This window comes from Mizuhopecten yessoensis, unplaced genomic scaffold (genome assembly GCF_002113885.1).
Source record: "Mizuhopecten yessoensis strain PY_sf001 unplaced genomic scaffold, ASM211388v2 scaffold715865, whole genome shotgun sequence".
NCBI lineage: Eukaryota > Metazoa > Mollusca > Bivalvia > Pectinida > Pectinidae > Mizuhopecten > Mizuhopecten yessoensis.
In genome coordinates, this window is record NW_018479830.1 from 43,230 (window position 1) to 57,602 (window position 14,373).

General features: G+C 37.4%; 1 long non-coding RNA gene across 1 annotated transcript in view; it reads left to right on the top strand.

Annotated features, from left to right (window-relative positions):
* LOC110441322 overlaps positions 1-13,943 on the top strand; it is a 38,399-nt gene extending 24,456 nt beyond the window's left edge. The window contains exons 2-3 of the long non-coding RNA XR_002461859.1: positions 5,618-5,718; positions 13,864-13,943. This is a non-coding gene — a long non-coding RNA (uncharacterized LOC110441322). The remainder of the gene's footprint in view (positions 1-5,617; positions 5,719-13,863) is intronic.
* Positions 13,944-14,373: the final 430 nt, after the last annotated feature.

The following is a 14,373-nucleotide window of genomic DNA, read 5'->3' on the forward strand; positions in this document are numbered from 1 at the left end:
CCCGTCATAGTCACACTCTGATATACACCCGTCATAGTCACACTCTGATATACACCCGTCATAGTCACACTCTGATATACACCCGTTATAGTCACACTCCGATATACACCCGTCATAGTCTCACATCTGATATACACCCGTCATTGTCACACTCTTAAATTCACCCGTCATAGTCACACTCTGATATACACCCGTCATAGTCACACTCTTATATACACCCGTCACCGTCACACTCTGATATACATCCGTCATTGTCACACTCTGATATACACCCGTCATTGTCACACTCTAATATACCCCCGTCATAGTCACACTCTGACATACCCCCGTCATAGTCACACTCTTATATTCACCCGTCATTTTCACACTCTGATATACACCCGTCATTGTCACACTCTAATATACCCCCGTCATAGTCACACTCTGATATACACCCGTCATAGCCACACTCTGATATACACCCGTTATAGTCACACTCCGATATACACCCGTCATAGTCTAACATCTGATATATACCCGTCATTGTCACACTCTGATATACACCAGTCATAGTCACACTCTGATATACACCCGTTATAGTCACACTCCGATATACACCCGTCATAGTCTCACATCTGTTATACACCCGTCATTGTCACACTCTTAAATTCCCCCGTCATAGTCACACTCTGATATACACCCGTCACCGTCACACTCTGATATACATCCGTCATTGTCAAACTCTGATATACACCAATCATTTTCACACTCTGATATACACCCGTCATAGTCACCCTCTTATATACACCCGTCATTGTCACACTCTTATATTCACCCGTCATAGTCACACTCTGATATACACCAGTCATAGTCACACTCTAATATACACCCGTCATAGTCACACTCTGATATACGCCCGTCATAGTCACACTCTTATATACACCAGTCATTGTCACACTCTGATATATACCAGTCATTGTCACACTATGATATACACCCGTCATTGTCAAACTCTGATATACACCCGTCATTGTCACACTCTTAAATTCCCCCGTCATAGTCACACTCTGATATACACCCGTTATAGTCACACTCCGATATACACCCGTCATAGTCTAACATCTGATATATACCCGTCATTGTCACACTCTTAAATTCACCGTCATAGTCACACTCTGATATACACCAGTCATAGTCACACTCTGATATAAACCCGTCATAGTCACACTCTTATATACACACGTCATTGTCACACTCTGATATACACCAGTCATAGTCACACTCTAATATACACCCGTCATAGTCACACTCTGATATACCCCCGTCATAGTCACACTTTGATATACACCCGTCATTGTCACACTCTGATATACACCAGTCATAGTCACACTCTGATATACACCCATCATTGTCACACTCTTATATTCACCCGTCATTGTCACAATCTGATATATACCCGTCATTGTCACACTCTGATATACACCCATCATAGTCATGTACACACGTCCGTTGCACACTCTGATATATGCCCGTACGTTTCACACTCTAATTTACACTCGCCCGTGTCCCTCTCCTTGTGGAACCCATTGACGTCTCTACACATTTCCTTAAATTGCCTCAACAACCAACCCCTGTGCAATGAGCCTATTTAACCGTTCCCTGTATGCGTCAACAAACTCGAATAACCATCCTCTTTGTCAGTTCCAGACGATGTATTGACAAGCAGGAATCACCCTGTTGGGTAGCTCTGAGCACACAGTAAACAGCCAGACTGACCATGTTTTAGATTCACGAAACATGCTGGGTTCATACAGAAAACTATGAGATTCTATCAGCCAAATAATATGCCATTTGTTCCGAATCATGTTGGTAAAACGATAATGCACTACGGGTATTGTTCTACATTTTTTTTAGATAATAGTTTGACAGAAAAAACCCACAAAGCACAATACCACATGCAAGGAAAAACACGGGCCTCCGCTTGACAAGAACCGTGGTTTTATAGGGATGTCACGAAAACAAAAGGACAGTATATACATCGTATAAACCGGAAACAATACCACATGTCACCGAAAGGAAATTATGTTCCTGCTCTTTAAAACCACTTGGTAGATCCAGAAAGGTGCCTAGGACAACACCAATCGATAAATCTATAGAGACAGTTAATGCCTCATCGCATCCTGTTCTAAAGAGTAATGTTATGTAATATAGATATTTAACACCACCATTGATGGTAATTAGGATCGTATGACTTTAACCTGATCGGTGGTAATATTTCGTGACAGGTTGGTAGCTAAACACCATTTAAATGGTGGTTTTATAGGGTGCTTTGGAATAGAATGTAAATTTTGAAAAGAACATAATACAAGGAGGTTTATCTCTCATTTCTTTAAACAAGAAAAGTACCTCTAATGTAGAACGCTTATGTTTACCAACACAATTTTATAGTAATGTTGTTATCAAGATAAGTTCTTAATTATTTTTCAAAGAAATTATGACTTTGTTATTAACTATATCACAAACAGAAACAGTAATTCGGCTTTAACAGTAACCATATCACAAACAGTAACAGTAGTACGGCTGTAACAGTAACCATGTCACAATCAGTCACGGTAATTCGGCTGTAACAGTAACCATATCACAAACAGTAACGGTAATTCGGCTGTAACAGCACAGTAACCATATCAAAAACAGTAACGGTAATTTGGCTGTAACAGTAACCATTTCACAAACAGTAACGGTAATTCGGCTGTAACAGTAACCATATCACAAAGAGTAACGGTAATTGGGCTGTAACAGTACAGTAACCATATCACAAACAGTAACGGTAATTAGGCTGTAACAGTAACCATATCACAAACAGTCACGGTAATTCGACTGTAAGAGCAACCATATCACAAACAGTAACGGTAATTCCGCTGTAACAGTAACCATATCACAAACAGAAACGATAATACGGTTGTAACAGTAACCATATCACAAAAAGTAACGGTAATTTGGCCGTAACTGTAACCATATCACAAACAGTAACGGTAATTTGGCTGTAACAGTAACCATATCACAAACAGTAACGGTAATTTGGCTGTTACAGTAACCATATCACAAACTGTAACGGTAATTAGGCTGTAACAGTAACCATGTCACAAACAGTAACGGTAATACGGCTGAAACAGTAACCATATCACAAACAGTAACGGTAATTAGGCTGTAACAGTAACCATATCACAAACAGTAACCGTAATTAGGCTATAACAGTAACCATGTCACAGACAGTAACGGTAATTCGGCTGTAACAGTAACCATATCACAAAGAGAAACGGTAATTCGGCTGTAACAGTACAGTAACCATATCACAAACAGGAACGGTAATTAGGCTGTAACAGTAACCATATCACAAACAGAAACGGTAATTCGGATGTAACAGTAACCATATCACAATCAGTAACGGTAATTCGGATGTAACAGTAACCATATCACAATCAGTAACGGTAATTCGGATGTAACAGTAACCATATCACAATCAGTAACGGTAATTCGGATGTAACAGTAACCATATCACAATCAGTAACGGTAATTCGGATGTAACAGTAACCATATCACAAAGAGACACGGTAATTCGGCTGTAACAGTACAGTAACCATATCACAAACAGTAACGGTAATTAGGCTGTAACAGTAACCATATCACAAACAGTTACGATAATTCGGCTGTAATAGTAACCATATCACAAACAGAAACGGTAATACGGATGTAACAGTAACCATATCACAAACAGTAACGGTAATTCGGCTGTAACAGTAACCATATCACAAACAATAAAAGTAATACGGATGTAATAGTAACCATATCACAAACAGAAACGGTAATACGGATGTAACAGCAACCATATCACAAACAGTAACGGTAATTTGGCTGTAACAGTAACCATATCACAAACAGTAACAGTAATACGGATGTAACAGTAACCATATCACAAACAGTAACGGTAATTCTGCTGTAACAGTAACCATATCACAAACAGTAACGGTAATTGGGCTGTAACAGTAACCATATCACAGACAGTAACGGTAATTCGACTGTAGCAGTAACCATATCACAAACAGTAACGGTAATTCTGCTGTAACAGCAACCATATCACAAACAGTAACGGTAATTGGGCTGTAACAGTAACCATATCACAGACAGTAACGGTAATTCGACTGTAGCAGTAACCATATCACAAACAGTCACGGTAATTCGGCTGTAACAGTAACCATATCCCAAACAATAAAGGTAATACGGATGTAATAGTAACCATATCACAAAGAGAAACGGTAATACGGCTGTAACAGTAACCATATCACAAACAGTACCGGTAATACGGATGTGATAGTAACCATATCACAAAGAGAAACGGTAATACGGCTGTAACAGTAACCATATCACAAACAGTACAGGTAATACGGATGTAATAGTAACCATATCACAAACAGAAACGGTAATTAGGCTGTAACAGTAACCATATCACAAACAGTTACCGTAATACGGCTGTAACAGTAACCATATCACAAACAGTACCGGTAATACGGATGTGATAGTAACCATATCACAAACAGTAACGGTAATTAGGCTGTAACAGTAACCATATCACAAACAGTAACGGTAATTCGGCTGTAACAGTAACCATATCACAAACAGTAACGGTAATTTGTCTGTAACAGTAACGATACCGTAATTCGGCTGTAACAGTAACCATATCACAAACAGTAACCGTAATGCGGCTGTAACAGTAACCATATCACAAACAGTAATGGTAATTAGGCTGTAACAGTAACCATATCACAAACAGTAACAGTAATTCGGCTGTAATAGTAACCATATCGCAAACAGTAACGGTAATTAGGCTGTAACAGTAACCATATCACAAACAGTAACCGTAATGCGGCTGTAACAGTAACCATATCACAAACAGTAACGGTAATTCGGCTGTAACAGTAACCATATCACAAACAGTAACGGTAATTCGTCTGTAACAGTAACCATACCGTAATTCAGCTGTAACAGTAACCATATCACAAACAGTAATCGTAATTCGGCTGTAACAGTAACCATATCACAAACAGTAATGGTAATTAGGCTGTAACAGTAACCATATCACAAACAATAACAGTAATTCGGCTGTAACAGTAACCGTAGTACTAACAGTAACGGTAATTAGGCTGTAACAGTAACCATATCACAAACAGTAATGGTAATTCGGCTGTAACAGTAACCATATCACTAACAGTAACGGTAATACGGTTGTAACAGTAACCCTATCACAAATAGTAACGGTAATTCGGCTGTAACAGTAACTATATCACAATCAGTAACCGTAATTCGGTTGTGATAGTATCTTTTATAGCAAATGCTTTTAACTGAAATACAGATGATGTTTGTATTTGAAAGGATATGGGCGTTATTCTGATGATACAATAATAATCGGACAAGTCATATAAATACATATTGTCTATGCGGCAGTTTTTAGAAATAATATTCGATTACGCAAACATATTATTAAAGTTATTATTAAATAAAACATTTAACAGATGATTTTTTTTTTATTTTCTGAAGAAAGATACGTTTGCCTTTGGTACATTAAACATATCATTTGTTTCAGAGAGAAAAGTGGATTCGACGAAAGGGTCGATTTTATGGTTTTTCACAAGTATCTTGACGAGAAGACGTTTGTCCTCATAGGAGCAGTGTGTGAGGTTTCTGGTACGTATAAGTACAATGTATATCCGTAATGGACATTAACAGTAGCTATACGTTATATGGTCCTATTATATACGACAATAGCAGATGTTAAGGGCACCAGTCGGGTAATTTGTAATCCCATCATCGAACTATGTGGAATAATACTATATCATAAAATTTTAAGATATTAAAATATAGTGGTTGCAGAACAGGATATGTGGATACCGAAGGAAGATTTAATCTGGGTTAGGGTCAGTAGAGGATAGGGGGAAACAGAAGGAAGATTTAATCTGGGTTAGGGTCAGAACAGGATATAGGGAAACAGAAGGCAGATTTAATCTGGGTTAGGGTCAATACAGGATATGGGGATACAGAAGGAAGATTTAATCTGGGTTAGGGTCAGTACAGGATAGGGGGAAACAGAAGGAAGATTTAATCTGGGTTAGGGTCAATACAGGATATGGGGATACAGAAGGAAGATTAAATCTGGGTTAGGGTCAAGGTCAGTACATGATATGGGGAAATAGAAGGCAGATTTAATCTGGGTTAGGTTTAGTACAGGATATAAGGAAACAGAAGGAAGATTTAATCTGGGTTAGGGTTAGGGTTAGGACAGGATATGGGGATACAGAAGGAAGATTTAATCTGGGTTAGGTTTAGTACAGGACATAAGGAAACAGAAGGAAGATTTAATCTGGGTTAGGGTTAGGGTTAGTACAGGATATGGGGATACAGAAGGCAAATCTAATAATGGTTAAGGTCAAGGTCGGTACAGGATATGGGGATACAGAAGGCAAATGTAATGATGGTTAAGGTCAAGGTCGGTACAGGATATAGGGATACAGTAGGAAGATTTAATCTTGGTTAGGGTTAGGGCTAGTACAGGATATAAGGAAACAGAAGGAAGATTTAATGTGGGTTAGGGTTAGGGTTAGTACAGGATATGGGGATACAGAAGGCAAAGTTAATAATGGTTAAGGTCAAGGTCGGTACAGGATATGGGGATACAGTAGAAAGATTTAATCTTGGTTAGGGTTAGGGTTAGTACAGGATATAAGGAAACAGAAGGAAGATTTAATCTGGGTTAGGGTTAGGGTAAGTACAGGATATGGGGATACAGAAGGAAGATTTAATCTGGGTTAGGGTCAAGGTCAGTACAGGATATGGGGATACAGAAGGAAGATTTAATAATGGTTAAGGTCAAGGTCGGTACAGGATATGGGGATACTGAAGGAAGATTTAATCTGGGTTAGGGTCAGTACATGATATAGGGAAACAGAAGAAAGATTTAATCTGGGTTAGGTTCAAGGTCAGTACATGATATGGGGATACAGAAGGAAGATTAAATCTGGGTTAGGGTCAAGGTCAGTACAGGATATAGGCAATCAGAAGGAAGATTTAATCTGGGTTAGGGTCAGTACAGGATATGGGGATACAGAAGGAAGATTTATTCTGGGTTAGGGTCAGTACATGATATAGAGAAACAGAAGAAAGATTGAATATGTGTTAGGGTTAGGGTTAGTACAGGATATGGGGATACAGAAGGAAGATTTAATCTGTGTTAGGGTCAGTACAGGATACGGGGATACAGAAGGAAGATTTAAACTGGTTTAGGGTCAGTGCATGATATAGGGAAACAGAAGGAAAATTTAATCTGTGTTAGGGTTAGGGTTAGACCAGGATATTGGGATTCAGAAGGAAGATTTAATCTGGGTTAGGGTCAGTACAGGATATAGGGAAACAGAAGGCAAATTGAATATGGGTTAGGGTCAAGGTCAGTACAGGATATAAGGAAACAGAAGGAAGATTTAATCTGTGTTAGGGTTATTACAGGGTATAGGGAAACAGAAGGAAGATTTAATCTGGGTTAGGGTCAAGGTCAGTACAGGATATAAGGAAACAGAAGGCAGATTTAATCTGGGTTAGGGCCAGTACAGGATATTGAGATACAGAAGGAAGATTTAATCTGGGTTAGGGTTAGTACAGGATATAAGGAAACAGAAGGCAGATTTCATCTGGGTTAGGGCCAGTACAGGATATTGGGATACAGAAGGAAGATTTAATCTGGGTTAGGGTTAGTACAGGATATAAGGAAACAGAAGGCAGATTTAATCTGGGTTAGGGCCAGTACAGGGTATTGGGATACAGAAGGAAAATTTAATCTGGGTTAGGGTCGGTACAGGATATAAGGAAACAGAAGGCAGATTTCATCTGGGTTAGGGTCAGTACAGGATATGAGGATACAAAAGGAAGATTTCATCTGGGTTAGGGTCAGTACAGGATATGGGGAAACAGAAGGAAGATTTAATCTGGGTTAGGGTCAATACAGGATATTGGGATACAGAAGGAAGATTTAATCTGGGTTAGGGTCAGAACAGGATATCGGGATACAGAAGGAAGATTTAATCTGGGTTAGGGTCAGTACAGGATATAGGGAAAAAGAAGGAAGATTTAATCTGGTTTATGGTCAGTAAAGGATATACCTTGGACCACTTCTGTTAGTTAAGGGTCTTTTACCTTGGACCACTGGACTGATAATAAGTATATCGGGATACAGAAGGAAGATTTCATCTGGGTTAGGGTCAGTACAGGATATGGGGAAACAGAAGGAAGATTTAATCTGGGTTAGGGTCAGTACAGGATATTGGGATACAGAAGGAAGATTTAATCTGGGTAAGGGTCAGTACAGGATATAGGGAAACAGAAGGAAGATTTAATCTGGGTTATGGTCAGTACAGGATATACCTTGGACCACTTCTCTTAGTTAAGGGTCTTTTACCTTGGACCACTGGACTAATAATAAGTATTTGTTTAACTTGGACCACTTGACACTAAGTAAAGTGCTTTTTAGCTTGGACCATTTAATTCTTTATATAGTGTTTTAAACCTTTGACCACTGGACTAATAATAAGTGTTTTGTTTACCTAAGACCACTTGACACTAAGTAAAGTGCTTTTTACCTTTGGACCCCTGGACCAATAATCAGTATTTGTTTAACTTGGACCACTGAACGCTTAATGAGTATTTTTTTTACCTTGGACCACTGGACTCATAGTAAAGTATTTTTTTTTACCTTGGACCACTTGACTTTTAAAAAGTATCTTTTTTTTTACCTTAGACCGCTTGACTTTTAAAAAGTATTTTTTTTACCTTAGACCGCTTGACTCTTAATAAAGTATTGTTTTACCTCGGAACACTGGACTCTTAGTAAAGTGTTTTTTTACCTTGGACCATTGGACTAATAATAAGTATTTGCTTACATTGGACCACTGGACTCTTAGTATTGTTTTTACCTTGGACCACATGACTTCTAATAAAGCATATTTTTTTTTACCCTGGACCACTGAACTCTTAGTTTAGTATTTGTTTACCTTAGACCATTGAACTCTTAATAAGTATTAATTTACCTTGGACCACTTGACTCTTAGTAAAGTGCTTTTTACCTTGGACCGCTGGACTAATAATAAGCATTTTTTTTACCTTGAAGCACTAAACTCTTGGTAAAGTATTTATTTACCTTGGACCACTTGACTCTTAATAAAGTGTCTTTTACCGTGGACCACTTCTCTAAGTTAAGGGTCTTTTACCTTGGACCCCTGGACTAATAATAAGTATTTGTTTAACTTGGACCACTGGACTCTTAATAAATATTGTATTACCTTGGACCACAGGACTCATAGTAAAGTATATTTTTTACCTTGGACCACTTGACTCTTAATAAAGTATTTTTTTTTACCTTAGACCACTTCTCTTAGTAAAGTGCTTTATTACCTTGGACCATTGGACTAATAATAAGTATTTGTTTACCTTTGACCACTTGACTCTTAGTATTGTTTTTACCTTGGACCACATGACTCTTACTAAGCATTTCTTTTTACCCTGTTCCACTGAACTCTTAGTAAGTATTCATTTACCTTGGACCACTTGACTCTCAGTAAAGTACTTCTTACCTTGGACCACTGGACTGATAATAAGTATGTTTTACCTTGGACCACTAAACACTTTGTAAAGTATTTATTTACCTTGGACAACTTGACTCTTAATAAAGTGCTTTTTACCTTGTGCCACTTCTCTTAGTTAAGGGTCATTTACCTTGGACCCCTGGACCAATAATAAGTTTTTGTTTAACTTGGACCACTGGACTCTTAATGAGTAATTTTTTTACCTTGGACCACTAGACTCAAAGTAAAGTGTCTTTTTTACCTTGGACCACTTGACTCTTAATAAAGTTTTTTTTTTACCTTGGACCACTTCTCTTAGTTAAGGGTCTTTTACCTTGGACCACTGGACCTCCCAGGGGGCTGAGGGGCGGGGCCAAAAAGGGTTATTTGGCTATATTGCTTTAAGCGACTTCTTCTCTGGAACTAAGTGATGGATATCAACCATATTAGACTGGAAGCATCTCTAGGTGGTCGGGATTCAGAATTGTACAAATGGTGGGGCTGACCCCCCAGGGGGCTGAAAGCGGGGCCAAAAGGGTGCAATTTGGCTAGATTGCTATAAACGACTTCTTCTGTAGAACTATGCCATGGATATCGATTATATTTGGTCGGAAGCATTCATGGGAGGCAGGGATTCAAAATTGTACGAATAGTGGGGTTGACCCCTGGGCTAAAGGTGGGGCCAAAAAAAGGTCTATTGCCTTGAAATGGTTGAGATACCCACCATATAACCACATATACAATTGCTGAGTATAAAGAGAAGAATGCACATTTGCTTCCAGGATGGACCTAGGGTCTGGCCCCACCCTTGGAAACATAGTCCTTGGGCGATAACTTTAAAACGGCTGAGATCCCCACCCCAAAACTCTATATACAAATATTGGGCATAAAGAGACGAATGCAGTCACGATATTAGAATAGACCCTGGGGTCTGACCGAGCCCCTAGGGACCTAGTTTCTTAGTCCCAGTTTGGAAACAGTTGAGATCCCCACCCTATAACCATATAGACAATTTGCAATTACAAAGAGATGAATGCACATATGCTTCTGGGATGGCCATGGGGACTGCCCCACCCTTGGAGACTTAACCCCTGGGTCATAACTTTGAAACGGTTAAGATCCCCACCCCAAAACTATATATACAATTTTAGGCATAAAGAGACAAATGCAGTCATGATATTGGAATTGACCCCAGGGTTTGCCCCACCCTTGCAGACTTAACCCCTTAAAACTTTGAAACGGATGAGATCCCCACCCAAAAACTATATATACAAATGCTGGGCAAAAAGAATTGATCCTGGGGTCTGGCCACAACCGTAGGGACCTAGTTTCTGAGTCAGAGCTTGGAACCAGTTGAGATCCCCACCCCATAACCATACATAAAATTACTGGGCATGAAAAATCGAATACAGATATATATGCTACAAGGATTGGCCTTGGGGTCTGGCATATTCCCTTGGATCTCATTTGGAGAATATTCTGCCATGATTGCTTAGATATCCAGGTGAGGGTTACAGGCCCAATGGGCCTCTTGTTTATGAATGTAACTCTTAGGTTATTTATGAATGTTAACCTTAGTGTATGTATAAATATAAACCGTAGCTTATGCATGAATGTAAACCTTAGCTTATGTATGAATGTAAACCTTAGCTTATGTATGAATGTATACCTTAGCTTATGTATGAATGTAAACCTTAGCTTATGTATGAATGTAAACCTTAGCTTATTGCTGGAATGTAAACCTTAGTGTATGTATAAATATAAACCGTAGCTTATGCATGAATGTAAACCTTAGCTTATTGCTGGAATGTAAACCTTAGTGTATGTATGAATGTAAACCTTAGCTTATGTATGAATGTAAACCTTAGCTTATGTATGAATGTAAACCTTAGCTTATGTATAAATGTAAACCTTAGTGTATGTATAAATATAAACCGTAGCTTATGTATGAATATAAACCGTAGCTTATGCATGAATGTAAACCTTAGCTTATTGCTGGAATGTAAACCTTAGTGTATGTATGAATATAAACCTTAGCTTATGTATGAATGTAAACCTTAGATTATGTATGAATGTAAACCTTAGCTTATGTATAAATGTAAACCTTAGCTTATGTATGAATGTATACCTTAGCTTATGTATGAATATAAACCGTAGCTTATGCATGAATGTAAACCTTAGCTTATGTATGAATATAAACCTTAGCTTATGCATGAATGTAAACCTTAGCTTATTGCTGGAATGTAAACCTTAGTTTATGTATGAATGTAAACCTTAGCTTATGCCTGAATGTAAACCTTAGCTTATGTATGAATATAAACCTTAGCTTATGCATGAATGGAAACCTTAGCTTATGTATGAATGTAAACCTTAGATTATGTATGAATGTAAACCTTAGCTTATGCCTGAATGTAAACCTTAGCTTATGTATGAATGAAAACCTTAGCTTATGTATGAATGTAAACCTTAGCTTATGCCTGAATGTAAACCTTAGCTTATGTATGAATATAAACCTTAGCTTATGCATGAATGGAAACCTTAGCTTATGTATGAATGTAAACCTTAGCTTATGCCTGAATGTAAACCTTAGCTTATGTATGAATGTAAGCCTTAGCTTATGTATGAATGTAAACCTTAGATTATGTATGAATGTAAACCTTAGCTTATGCCTGAATGTAAACCTTAGCTTATGTATGAATATAAACCTTAGCTTATGCATGAATGGAAACCTTAGCTTATGTATGAATGTAAACCTTAGCTATGTATGAATGTAAACCTTAGCTTATGTATGAATATAAACCTTAGCTTATGCATGAATGGAAACCTTAGCTTATGTATGAATGTAAACCTTAGATTATGTATGAATGTAAACCTTAGCTTATGTCTGAATGTAAACCTTAGTGTATGTATGAATGTAAACCTTAGCTTATGTCTGAATGTAAACCTTAGCTTATGTATGAATGTAACCCTTAGCTTATGTATGAATGTAAACCTTAGATTATGTATGAATGTAAACCTTAGCTTATGTCTGAATGTAAACCTTAGTTTATTGCTGGAACGTTAACCTTAGCTTATGTATGAATGTTAAACATAACTTATCTATATAATATAAAACTTTGAACCAAACAAAATTTGTTAACCGGAGACTGACTGCCAATTTTACAATTTGACCACTGATGTAAAATATAAACCGTAGCTTATGCATGAATGTAAACCTTAGCTTATGTATGAATATAAACCTTAGCTTATGCATGAATGGAAACCTTAGCTTATGTATGAATGTAAACCTTAGATTATGTATGAATGTAAACCTTAGCTTATGTATGAATGTAAACCTTAGTGTATGTATGAATGTAAACCTTAGCTTATGTATGAATATAAACCTTAGCTTATGCATGAATGTAAACCTTAGCTTATGTATGAATGAAAACCTTAGCTTATGTATGAATGTAAACCTTAGTTGCTGGAATATAAATCTTAGCATATGTATGAATGTAAACCTTAGCTTATGTATAAATGTAAACCTTAGTGTATGTATAAATATAAACCGTAGCTTATGCATGAATGTCAACCTTAGCTTATGTATGAATGTAAACCTTAGCTATGTATGAATGTAAACCTTAGCTTATGTATAAATGTAAACCTTAGTGTATGTATAAATATAAACCGTAGCTTATGCATGAATGTAAACCTTAGCTTATGTATGAATATAAACCTTAGCTTATGCATGAATGGAAACCTTAGCTTATGTATGAATGTAAACCTTAGCTTATGTATGAATGTAAACCTTAGCTTATGTCTGAATGTAAACCTTAGTTTATTGCTGGAATGTTAACCTTAGCTTATGTATGAATGTTAAACATAACTTATCTATATAATATAAAACTTTGAACCAAACAAAATTTGTTAACCGGAGACTGACTGCCAATTTTACAATTTGACCACTGATGTAAAATGGCATTTGTATTGACAAATCCTTTAAATATCTACATCAGCAGCAGGTAATTATTTTTCTGATATTTGAAATATGGAATTATGTAGAAAGGAATTACATGTACGCAGTATTAATGAAACAAAAGAAAGAGAAGCAGTGGCCAACATTGGTTCAGTAAGATTACTGTATACTGAGTTATGTGTTACAGAGAAAGAATGTATATTGAAAAGAGTAATATGAATTAATGAAGTTGGCTATACATGTGTTTCTGTTGTATTTACATATTGATAGGTTTGACGCTACCTGCCGTACTAGAAATATTTGGGGAGTATTTCTTGACTTACTGCTTACGTCACGGATATGACAAAATGCTACGCACACTTGGCAGTGATTTCGAGTCATTCATCCAAAACTTAGACTCCCTTCATGCTCTGCTGGCCATGACCTACAAACAGATTGCGGCGCCCTCATTCAGGTAAACCGACACTTTATTCTTATCAGCAACATATTCGAGCACGCGAATACAAAATAATCTGTTTGCTACATTATACAATTTACTTTTAATCATAACATGCATCGGACCGTTGTTATCTGTTGACGTCAATATGATTGATAGCCGCCCCCCCCCCCCCCCCCCCCCCCANTTATTGTTCAAACGTCGTCTGGGTGGGTTATAACTGTTGTATATTTGGTAGTTTTTATTCCGTCAATATTTCGTTCAATATTTGGTAATTGATATATTGTGGTATTTTTGGTAGCTTGCATTTTATATGTAGTTTGTAAACTGTCAATATGTAATTG